This window comes from Coenobita brevimanus, chromosome 21, assembly GCF_032717465.1.
Source record: "Coenobita brevimanus isolate Jiangsu-jjx chromosome 21, ASM3271746v2, whole genome shotgun sequence".
NCBI lineage: Eukaryota > Metazoa > Arthropoda > Malacostraca > Decapoda > Coenobitidae > Coenobita > Coenobita brevimanus.
In genome coordinates this window covers 627,517-640,016 of record NC_136974.1, presented here as the reverse complement: position 1 = coordinate 640,016, position 12,500 = coordinate 627,517, and the positions used below count along the sequence as shown (strand labels likewise).

At 44.6% G+C, this 12,500-nt stretch overlaps 1 protein-coding gene across 1 annotated transcript in view; it reads left to right on the top strand.

Moving 5' to 3' along the window:
• LOC145392173 (uncharacterized) overlaps positions 1–12,500 on the top strand; it is a 74,856-nt gene that overhangs the window by 7,640 nt on the left and 54,716 nt on the right. The window lies entirely within an intron of this gene.

Here is a 12,500-nt window from a genome sequence, read left to right as displayed (position 1 = left end):
CTCCACTTACAAACTTTTTCCACTTCCACCCTTCCCCTCCCTTCCTCCCTCTCCATCTCCTCCTCCTCCCCTCTCCCCCTCTCCACCTCTCCCTCTCCACGTTCTCCCTACCTCCTCCTCTTCTCTCCCTCCCTCTCTTCCCCTCCACCTCCTCTTTTTTCCTACCCTCACTCTTCTCTTTCCCTTCCTCTTTTTCCTTCCCCTTTCTTCTCTTCTCCCCTCCCCTCCTCTCCCCTCCTCCCTCTTTCTTCCTTTCCCCCTCCCTCTCCCCTCTCTCCCCTTCCATCCCCTCTTTTCCCCCCTCCCCTTCCCCTCTCCCAACTTCCCCCACCTTTCACCTATATCTCTCTTTCTCTCCCCTCCCTCCCCTTCTCTCCCCTTCCCTCCCCTTTCCATTTTCATTCCTTCTCCTTCCTCTCCCTCCCCTCCCCTCCCCTCCCCTCCCCTCCCCTCCCCTCTGTCAATTCTCAAACACCATTAAAAGTTTGTCAAAAGCGCGGTCAACTACGGTAACTGTGTGTGTTTTTCCCGTGTGCGTGTGTGTGCGCGTGTGTGTGTGTACCTAATCCATGTGTACCTTGAAGTGTGTGTGGGCGTGTGTTTGGATGGCACTGTGTGTGTGTGTGTGTGTGGGCGTGTGTTTGGATGGCTCTCTGTTAGTGTGTGTGTGTGTGTGTGTGTGTGTGCACGCGCTAAGGTAGAGGCTATGTATGTGTGGAAATATGTAGGTATGTTATGGATGGCTGTATGTGTGTATGTGTATTTATGTACGTATAAATTCTGTGTATATTTGAGTGAGTATATGGATTGATGTCCTCTCTCTCTCTCTCTCTCTCTATCTATCTCTCTCTATCCCTATGTGTGTGTGTGTGTGTGTGTGTGTGTGTGTAGGTTGTGTGCGTTTCAGTATGTCACACGGTATCGATGGTTCCTTGTAAGAGAGAGAGAGAGAGAGAGAGAGAGAGAGCGTTAAAAAAAAAAAAAGGCGAATGGAAAATGAGTGATTGGCAATACTCCATTCACTTTAACTTGACACAAAATTCCCATCTCACTATAATATGGATGCTAGTCACGAAGAAGTGCAGTGGGAAAGAAGTAGAGCCTCAGCATTGTTTTATCTGCCACTGAGCTACGTGAAATAAGCGGCAAAAGGACGAAAATCTGGGCCAAGTTAAGGTGAAAGGAGTGTAGGTGAGTGTGTGGGGGGGGGTGAGGTGGTGGGGCTGTGGGGGAGGGGGGGTTCCTTGATGAGTAGGGACACATACCCCTCTCAGGACGCTGCGTCAGGTAATAGATAGATGTATAAATGTATGTCAGTGTATGATTATGTATTTGTATGAGAACTGATTCTCTCTCTCTCTCCATTTATGATTGTGTATCTGTGTATGCAAACAGATATCTCTCTCTCTCTCTCTCTGTATGTATGTATGTAGATATGTGTGTGTGTGTAAGCCTCTATGTGCGTAGTGTATGAGCGTACCGGGGAAATAATTGTAAACTTTCCCTACATATATGCTCGTTATATTCAGTGAAAGATATACCCCTGGCTGAATATACTGGCTGTGTATAGCGGTGTAAGTGCCAGTGTGTCGCCTAATGGATGGACGCTGTGTATGGCTGTGTATGTTGGAAATGCTGTGTAGTTGCTGTGGATGCGAGGGTGTACAGTGTGTAGGTTAGCGTGATAATGGATTTTGAAATAGGCTGTGTGTGTATTTGAATGGGTATGTGTATATGTATGTATGTATGTATGTGTGTGTATTTATGTACTTGTGTGTATTTATGTATGTGTATATGTATGTATGTATGTATGTATTTATGTACGTGTGTATGTATGTATGTATGTATGTAGGTATGTTATTATGTATGTATGTGTCAGTATGTAGGTGTCTCCGTACATACTATTGAATATTGATCTCTCTCTCTCTCTCTCTCTCTCTCTCTCTCTCTCTCTCTCTATCTCTATCTCTCTCACCTACACTCCTTTCAATTCTGCCCATACCATCTCTCATACTTCCTTTATTCCTTCTTCTTCCTTCTTTCCTTCCTTCCTCCATTCCTCTCCATCCCATATCTTTCTTATCTCATTCTCAGTTATTCTTCTCAGTCTTCTTCTCCTCCTTCCTTCCTCATGCTCCTTATTATCCCTCCTATCTCATGCTTTCATATTTATTCCTTCATATTCCTTCACACATCTTTTTCATGCTAGGACATACCCCTCTTGCTGCATACTTCGTCATTCTCCCCCTCGCTCCACCCCTCCATACCCCTTCCTCTCATACTTTCTCACTCTCTTCCGTCATACTCGTCCTCCTCGTATTTATCACCCTTCACTCTTCATACTTTCTTTCACTCTCTTCTTTCTTACACTCCCTCTTTCTTCTTCGTAAATATTCTTTCTCATATTCCTTGTCTGCCCCATCCCGTCTGTATATATATAAAAGAGGAAGTTTGTCTGTCTTTCTGCCTGTCTGTCTTTCTATCTGTCTGTCTGTCTGTCTATCTATCTATCTGTCTGTCTGTGTCTTTCTATCACTGTCTGTCTGTCTGTGTCTTTCTATCACTCTGTCTGTCTCTCTGTCGGTCTGTCTTTCTATCTGTCTTTCTCTGTCTCTCTGTCTGTCTATCTTTTCTATTTATCTGTCTGCCTGTCTGTCTGTCCTCAATGAAAATCAAGGGGGATGCATATACAGCTCTCTAAACAGCTCTAACAGGTGTAGCTTTTTGCGACGAATTAAATATGTACATCCCAGTGGCTAGAGTGGCGCCTCTGATGGCCAAGACGAGAACTACAGAAAAACGTCACCATTGTGGAAATATGGCGGTTAATTACCGTAGAGTTTATTTACTTCAACAACCCTATTATTATTACCTACAGCATGGTGGAAATGTGGTGGTTAATTTCCGTAGAGTTTTTACTTTTCCAATCACACTACCTACAATGGGTGTAATGGGTGGATTGGTGGGGTGGGTGGGAGGGTGTGGTGGGGCAGGGTGGGTGGGTAGTGCGGTTGGGAAAGGTTGATAGGTGGGTGGGTAGTGGGAATATAGGTCCATGGTGGGAATAGGTCCATCTCTCAGGGGGGAGTGGCCATGCAGGGTATATAATGCCGGTATGCGCAATCATAGGGGTTTTCCTGGGCAACGCCGGATACCCCTTTTCGAATTTCCCTGTACCACTTCACTCCGTTCCCCGTACCCCTTATGCCTCATACTTATTTTTCCTCTTCCTGTCTTCCTCCTTTCTCCTTCCTTCACCCACTTCCTCATACTCATCATCCATCTCGTTCGATATTTCTCCATACTTCTCCACTCCATTCCCCCTCCCCTCCTGCTCCATACCCCTCCCCCCCCAGCCTGTGTCCTGTGCATAATACATGATACACAGGAAGCCAATACACCCCCTACACCGTAAATACACGCCAGGATACGACTCACGGGAATAAGAGAGGACTTGGAAGAGGTGGAGCGAGATTACGTGCTTCCTTAAGACCTGTGTGTGTGTGTGTGTGTGAGAGAGAGAGAGTGTGTGTGTGTGTGTGTGTGTGTGTGTGTGTGTGTGTGTGTGTGTGTGTGTGTGTGTGTGTGTGCATAAATATCTGAGAATTTTGTTTTTGTGTCTATGTATGATGTATGTATGTATGTGTGTCTGTATATATGTATGTGAGTATGTATGTAGGTATGCATTTAAGTATATATGTATGCATGTATGTGTGTATGTACATATGTATGTAGGTATGCATTTAAGTATATGTGTATGTATGTATGTATGTATGCATTTAAGTATGTGTATGTATGTATGTATATATGTGTATGTATGTATGTATCTGTGTAATATATGTGTATGTACGTATGTATGTATGTGTGTATGTATGTATGTATATATTTGTATGTAAGTAAGGGGTAACTCTTAAACTCCAAATTACTTTATTCAACACTTAAGTGGCCTCGCGTCACTTAAGTGTTATGTAAGTGACCGATGGGTGTGTGTGAGCGAGTATTGATGGTTCCTGGGAGAGAGAGAGAGACAGACAGACAGACAGACAGACAGACAGACAGAGGCAGACAGACAGACGGACAGTCAAAACAGAGAGAGACAGACAGACAGACAGACAGACAGACAGACAGACAAAGATAGAGTGAGAAACAGACAGACAGACAGAGACAGAGGAAGACAGATGGACAAGCAAAACAGAGAGAGAAGGGGTTAGTACGTGTGTGTGTGTGTGTGTGTGTGTGTGTGTGTGTGCAGCTTACACAGCCACGATAAGACCAATAAAGAAGTTAGGAAGAATAATCAATAGGTCTCACTCCCTCCATCAACTCTCTCTCTCTCTCTCTCTCTCTCTCTCTCTCTCTCTCTCTCTCTCTCTCTCTCTCATTTTCACCTCTGTGTTATCAAACATCTTTTTCTTACTGTCTTTAATATGTCTGTCTGTATGTCTATCTATCCATCTACCTATGTATCTATCTGTCTGTCTGTTTATCTATCTATCTGTCTATCTATCTACACCCAGACGCTTTAACCCCGTAGGGGTGGACACAAACAAATCGCCTCCATGTCACCCCCTCCTCTACTGTTCAGCTGCCTTCCCTCCAGCTTACACACACCTTTCTCTGATATCACTTTGCTCCAATACCCCATCTCACCCTTGGGCTTCTTTTTCCCCTCTCCCCTTTTCACTCACATTTCCTCTTCTAGTCAGTCTCTCATCCATCCTCCTCCTCATTGCCAAACCATCTCTTTCCTACAATACCTTGAGTTTTTTTATATATATTTTTTTACTGTTCGTCTTTTTCTGTTAATTTGGGTATTTTTATAACGTTACCTGCATTTCTTTTTTATCTCACTATCTTTATTATCTCACTATCTTTATTATCTCACGCGTCTGTTTACCCTCTTGTCTTTTATCGTTACCTTGTCGTCCCATCTTTATCTGTCTTTATCATTTTTGGTCCAGTGTTGTGTCTCATATCTTGCTTGCTTGGTGATTCTTTCAGTGGCTTTCTCTCGCTCCACGCTAACGCGAGAGAGAGAGAGAGAGAGAGAGAGAGAGAGAGAGAGAGAGAGAGAGAGAGAGAGATGTTCAGTGTTCGTAGTCTGTCTGTTTCATCGTTCAAAGCATTTTTTTTTAACCGTGAAAGAAGTTGCTCTCTCTCTCTCTCTCTCTCTCTCTCTCTCTCTCTCTCTCTCTCTCTCTCTCTCTCTCTCTCTCTCTCTCTCTTCTCTCTCTTTTCTCTCTCTCTAAGCTGGTCGTATAGGAGGGAAAAAATTAATGACACTAGTAATTCTTATATACGAGGACTGAGTACACCCTGTTAAAATATACACGTCCTCAAGTTTCCCCTCTATCCCTCGAAATGGGGTATAGGGAACTGCAGAAGGACTAAAATGGCGAAGATAATAATAATTCTGTAGTAAGTGTTGAGAGTGACACGGTGGGAGGAAGCAAGGGTGTGTGTGTGTGTGTGTGTGTGTGTGTGTGTGTGTGTGTGTGTGTGTGAGGCAGGGTTATGAGTGGTGCGACCCTAGAGAGAGAGACAGACAGACAGATAGACAGACAGACAGAGACAGAGACAGACTTGTTTTTCATGAATGTTGATGAAAGTGAGAGAGAGAGAGAGAGAGAGAGAGAGAGAGATACTTGCTATTCATGAGAGTTGAAGGAATTAGCCGCGGGGGTAGGAAGAGCATCACACTGAATATTAAGTGTTGAAAGAAAAGATAGATAGATAGATAGATAGATACTGTAGATAGATAGACATGCATAGACAGATATATAAATAGTTAAATGGATGAGTGGATGGATAGTTGGATGGCTGGATGGATTAATAGATAGACAGATAGATAGATAGATGGATAGACAGATATATAAATGGATGGGTGGATGGATAGTTGGGTGGATGGATGGATTGATAGATAGACGGATATATAGATAGATGGATAGATAGGTAAATGAAAAGATATATTGATGGATGGATGGATAGATAGACAGATGGGTAGATGGATAGATAGATGACGGATAGATGGAAAGATAGATCGATAGATGGACAAACTGATTTCCTTTCTTATAGACAGGAATAATCTCACTTGTTTAAGGCCCACTAATATACTGTAGAATATCAAAATAACAACACAATAATAATAATAATAATAATAATAATAATAATAATGATGATGATGATAAAGATAACGATGATGATGAAGATGACAGTGATGATGATGATGATGGTGATAAAGATGAGTGAAAATAATGCTGATAATTATAACAATATGAGGCCCAATTTTTTTTCATTATATAAAGCAAAACTAATGCATTTTTTTTATATTTAGGACAAATTACCACCATCATAAGATTATCACATATCCCTAATATTTTTCCTGTATGCAAATAAAAAACATAATCAGGAATTAAAAGCAGTTTCCCCCGTAATGACCCGTAAGTAGCGGCATTTGGCAACTCTGTGTTTACATTTGTCAGCTGGGACGCGTTACCATGACAACCAGACACCAGCGCCTTAAGCACGTGGCGGTGTTTACACTCTGATCTATTGGCAAGATAGCGCAGTGGAGGGAGGCAAGGCGAGGGAGGGGAAGGCAGATGAAGGGAGCCAGCAGAGGGAGGGGAAAGCAGAGGGAGGGAAGGAGCTCAGGAAAACAGGGGGAGGGAGGCAGTGTGCGGGAGGGGAAGGCAGGGGGAGTGAGGGAGCCAGCTGAGGAGAAACACACGAGAAAATAAAACAGTATTAACTCCCTCAAGGCCACATAATTCCGTAGCCAGCATTCTCATCTGAAGCTCCCAAACACCTCTTCTTAACCGACTTATTTTGCTTATTTTACGTTACTGCCGTCTCCAGTGTTGCTTAAATCATTCTAATATCGCCATAAACTCTGCCTAAGTGAGATACAAAATGATAATAACCAGCCGGATCCAAAAATAATTCGCTGAGGGACAGGTGTTGGGGAGGCTACTTAACCAAGGTGAAAACGGGATCTTAATAAAATCGTGACTTTAGATGGAAAATAGCACGAGTTGCCTACACCATGAGAGGGTTAGTACAAGAAGGAGCATTCAGAGAGTAATTACCCCCATCAGCTGGTCTAATGGCCGAATACATCACACTGCCTTCGATTGCTTGCTCCCGGAGTCTGACGTCATTTTTGCCTGACCCTTAACCCTTCCTCCAAATGTTTGAGTTGACTGTACCTAATGACCTCGACCTTGACCTTTACCTAGTGATCTCAACCTTGATCTTTCTGACCTTTACCCAGTGACCTCGACCTTGACCTTTCCCTCTGACCTTTACCAAGTGACCTCGACCTTGACCTTTCCCTCTGACCTTTACCAAGTGACCTCGACCTTGACTTTTCCCTCTGACGACCTTTGATCGTTCTCAAATTCGAATCTCTTTATCACTGTCTTAACCTTAACCTTTCCACCAAGTCAGGTCAAAATCGGATGAAAAAAATAAGTTGACCTTGCGTGTGAACTTGACCTTAGACCCCTTGTGGCAAAAATCGAATGACCTCTTCCCCTCCCCAAACACCACCCATAGGCCAGTTTAGACTCTGATTGGACTAAACAGTAGTGAGCTATTTAGTTAACATACATAAATAGAGACAGACACGGAATAGATAGATAGATAGATAGATGGACTCACTGACATTAGCTATCATACGACTCAATCATACGTAGCTAGAGATAGACACGGAATAGATAGATAGATAGAGAGATAGATGGACTCGGAGGGAAGGGGTAAATTTGCAGCTCTGACGTCATAGCCATCATTTTTTTTTTTTTTAAATATTTCTCGTTTCTTCAGTCCTCTCACCTTTTCTTTTTTCCCATATATTTTCCTGGTACTTATATTTTTAGGCTCTCAGCTGAATAAAACCGTCTGGAGAATTGCACACACACACACACACACACACACACACACACACACACACACACACACACACACACAAAGCGACTGTGAAAGGGAGTTAATTATCTTGTTTTTCACCGTCTTTTGCTCTCTCTCTCTCTCTCTCTCTCTCTCTCTCTCTCTCTCTCTCTCTCTCTCTCTCTCTCTCTCTCTCTCACCCCGCATTTCTGTGACTTTCATCTTCATTGTCTTTCATTGTGTGACTGTCCTCCTCCTCCTCCTCCTCCTCCTCCTCTTTCTCCTCCTCCTCCTCCTCCTCCTCTTCCTCCTCCTCTTTCCCTTCCTTCCTGGTCTCCTTACTTCCTCCTTTCATGTCTGTTTTTAGTCTTTCTTTTCTTTCCTTCCTTCCTTCCTGCCTTCCTTCCTTTCGTTCCTTCCTTCCTTCATCCTTCTTCAACCTTCCCTCCTTCATTCCTTTCTTCTTCTCTCCCCCTCCCCTTTCCCTCCTCCCCCTTCATCCCTTTCTCCCTCTCTTCCTCCCTCCCTCCCTCCCTCTCTTCCTTCCTCCCTCCCTTCCTCCCTCCCTCCCATCCTTCTCCTCTCTCTCCCTCCCTTCCTCCTTCCCTCCTCTCTTCCTGGCCTTTTTTATATCCTCATTTCCTCTGGTCCTTCCCTCCTTCGATCCTCCTCCTTTGTCTTCCTTCCTTCCTTCCTTCCTTCCATTCTCTTTGTCTCCCTCCCTTCCGTCCTTCCTTCCTTCCGTCCGTCCGTCCGTCCGTCCTTTCTTCCTTCTTCCCTTTCTTCCATCCTTCCTTCCTTCCTCCCTTCCTTCCTCTTTGTATTCCTTCCTCCCTCCCCCCTCCCCCCTTCATACCTTCCTTCCCTCCATTCTCGTTCTGTTAATCTATCTTATCCGTCTGTCTCATTTCTCTCTCTCATTCCTATTTCTGTCTTATTCTTCCTTGCCCATTTCCCGTTTTTATCATTCTCTCTCTCTCTCTCTCTCTCTCTCTCTCTCTCTCTCTCTCCCCCTTCATCTCTCGCCTCCCTTGCGTCCAAAGAAGAGAAGAGGGGGAGGGAAGGGAGGGGGGAGAGGGGAAGAAGGGGAGAGTGGGGGAGGGGAAGGAGGGGAAGGAGACTTGGGGAGGGGAAAGGGAGCGGGGAAGAGGGGGAGTAAGGGGTGAGAGAGAGAGAGAGGAAGGAGGGATGGTGGGGTGAGGAAAGAGGGGGAGGGGGAAGGGAGAAGGGGGTGAGAGATAGAGGAAGGAGGGATGGTGGGGTGAGGAAAGAGGAGGAGGGGGAGGGAGGGGAGAAGAGGGGGAGAGGAGGGTGTGTGTGGTGTGGGTGAAAGGTTCAATTAAAACTACACTCTCTCTCCCTGGCTTCTCATTCCCGCTCACTGCCTTCGAGAAATTTAGAGAGAGAGGGAGAGAGAGAGGGGGAGAGACTGAAGGAGAGAGAAGAAAGCGGTGAGAAAGTTTGAGACAGGAAAAGAGAGAGTGGAAGGAAAGAAAGGAGGAAAACGACAAACCAGGAGAATGGAAAACGAAGGAAGTAAAGACAACGAAGAACCTGAAGGAAAATGAAGAGAGAGGAAGAGAATAATATAAGTAAAAGAGAGAGAGAGAGAGAGAGAGGGAGAGAGAGAGAGAGAGAGAGAGAGAGAGAGAGAGAGAAACCAAACACCAAACACATAAGTAAGCCAACATCGAGGTCATAAACAACGCGAGTGAATCAGTTGGCCTGCCCTGGAACACCAGTGACTCTCCTGGCGACCATTTTCCTCGATAGCGTACCACACTGACCCTCAAAAATAAATACGCTGACCTCTGACCCCTAATACGCTGACCTCTGACCTCCAAAAATAAATACGCTGACCTCTGACCCCTAATACGCTGACCTCTGATCCCCCAAAATTAATACGCTGACCTCTGACCCCTAATACGCTGACCTCTGACCCCTAATACGCTGACCTCTGACCCCTAATACGATGACCTCTGACCTCCAAAAATAAATACGCTGACCTCTGACCCCTAATACGCTGACCTCTGATCCCCCAAAATAAATACGCTGACCTCTGACCCCTAATACGATGACCTCTGACCCCCCAAAATAAATACGCTGACCTCTGACCCCCCAAAATAAATACGCTGACCTCTGACCCCCCAAAATAAATACGCTGACCTCTGACCCCCCAAAATAAATACGCTGACCTCTGACCCCCCAAAATAAATACGCTGACCTCTGACCCCTAATACGCTGACCCCTGACCCCCAAAATAAATACGCTGACCTCTGACCCCTAATACGATGACCTCTCACCCCCCAAAATAAATACGTTGCCCCCTGACCCCCAAAATAAATACGCTGACCTCTGACCCCTAATATACTGACCTCTGACCCCCCAAAATAAATTCACTGACCGCTGACTCCCAAAAATAAATTCACTGACCTCTGACCCCTAATATGCTGACCTCTGACCCCTAATACACTGACCTCTTACCCCCCAAAATAAATACGCTGACCTCTGACCCCCAAAAATCAATACGCTGACCTCTGACCCCTAATACACTGACCTCTTACCCCCCAAAATAAATACGCTGACCTCTGACCCCCAAAAATCAATATGCTGACCTCTGACCCCTAATATGCTGACCTCTGACCCCCAAAATAAATACGCTGACCTCTGATCCCTAATGTGTGTGTGTGTGTGTGTGTGTGTGTGTGTGTGTGTGTGTGCGGGTGAAGTTGCACAACCAAAGGTGACCCGGTTACTCATTTCTGTTTCATATACCATTTTTTTCACTGTTTTTTTTTTTTTACCCAGGCAAGTCAAGATTAGGTTACGTTTGCTTTCTTAGGTCAAGTTAGGTTAGTTTGTTAGTTAGGTTAATCTCTTGGGTTTGGTTAGATGTTGTTAGATTCGAGTTTAAAAAAGGAAAAACAAACAAAATAAACAAGCTAACAAAATTGAACTACTAAAAATGTCAGCAAAAAGCAAAAACAAACAAACAAGCAACACAAACAAACAAACAACACAAACAAACAAACAACACAAACAAACAACACAAACAAACAACACAAACAAACAAACAACACAAACAAACAAACAACACAAACAAGAAAGCAACACAAATAAACAAACAACACAAAAAAAAGCAACACAAACAAACAACACAAAAAAAAGCAACACAAACAAACAACACAAACAAACAAACAACACAAACAAACAAGCTACACAATAACAAACACACAGCGACACAAACACCGCATTACCACTGGAAAATGAACCCTAAAAACACGTATCATAAGCCTCAGTTTACCTCACACCACCGCCATCACTTACCCCCCCCTCCCCAACCCCCCTTCCCCCTTCCCCCACCCCCCCTCCTCTTCCCTCCTTCCCTCCACCCTCTTCCTCCTAAATCCCCCTCTCCCTTCCTCTCCTCTCCCTCTCTTCACCCCCTCTCCTCCCTTCCTCTACCCTTCCCTCCCTATCTTCCTTCACAACCCCCCCCCTCCTCTCTCTCTCTACTCCCTACCTATCCCTCCCCTTCCGTCCCTTCTTCTCTCCCCTCCCCACCCCTCCACCTTCCCCCTCCATCTCTTCCTCACACCCTCCCTTGCTTCCCCCTACCTCACCCCTCTTCCTCCCTTCCTTCTGTCTTTCCTCCCTCCCTTCCTTTCTCATACTTCGCCCCCTCCATCCCTTCTTCCCTCCCTCCCCTCTCCCCAAACTCCCTTCTTGTCCCTTCCTCAACCCCTCCCCTCCCCTCCCCTCCCCTCCCCTCCCCTTCAGACTTATTCATTAACTTCATTCGATTTTTTTTTTTTTTGGTGAAAATAAATTAGATGTGTAAGGGTGAGAAAATATAGAAAATGGAGAGAGAGAGAGAGAGAGAGAGAGAGAGAGGAATAAAATGTCGATGGGTGTTGAGAGAGACAGACAGACACAGACAGAAACACAAACACATAATAATCCAGGTAACAAAACCATACATAATATTGACCTAAAATTAATAAACCACTAAAGTGATAAGGTTTAAATCAGTGCCTATCGACTACACGGGGGCCACTAAGGCAGAGAAATAAAGATAAATAAAATCGCAATATAAATAGTAAAGATTGTGGAAAAATAATGCAATAAATAATGATAAGAAGAAGGAGTGAAGGTGCGTAGGAAATATTCAAGACATTGCGTGGTGAGATGGGGGAAAGAATTTGGCCTCTCTCTCTCTCTCTCTCTCTCTCTCTCTCTCTCTCTGTCTGACACCTATTTTTTTAATCTATGTAGGTCAGTCTTACCGTTCTTCACTATCACAACGCTCTCTCTCTCTCTCTCTCTCTCTCTCTCTCTCTCTCTCTCTCTCTCTCTCTCTCTAGCATTCATTTATATATCTATCTAGATAGGTTAGAATTATTTTATCGTTTTCCTGTCCATTACTCTCTCTCTCTCTCTCTCTCTCTGTCATTACACCCATCCACATATTTCTCTCTCTCCCTCCCTCCCTCTCTCTCTCTCTCTCTCTCTCTCTCATAACATGTATCGGACGGGTGTGCTTCTCGTAGCCGGGGTTCGAGGTTCCGGTGGGGGGGGGGTTCAAAAATGCAATTCCGAAGCTTCGTGAACTG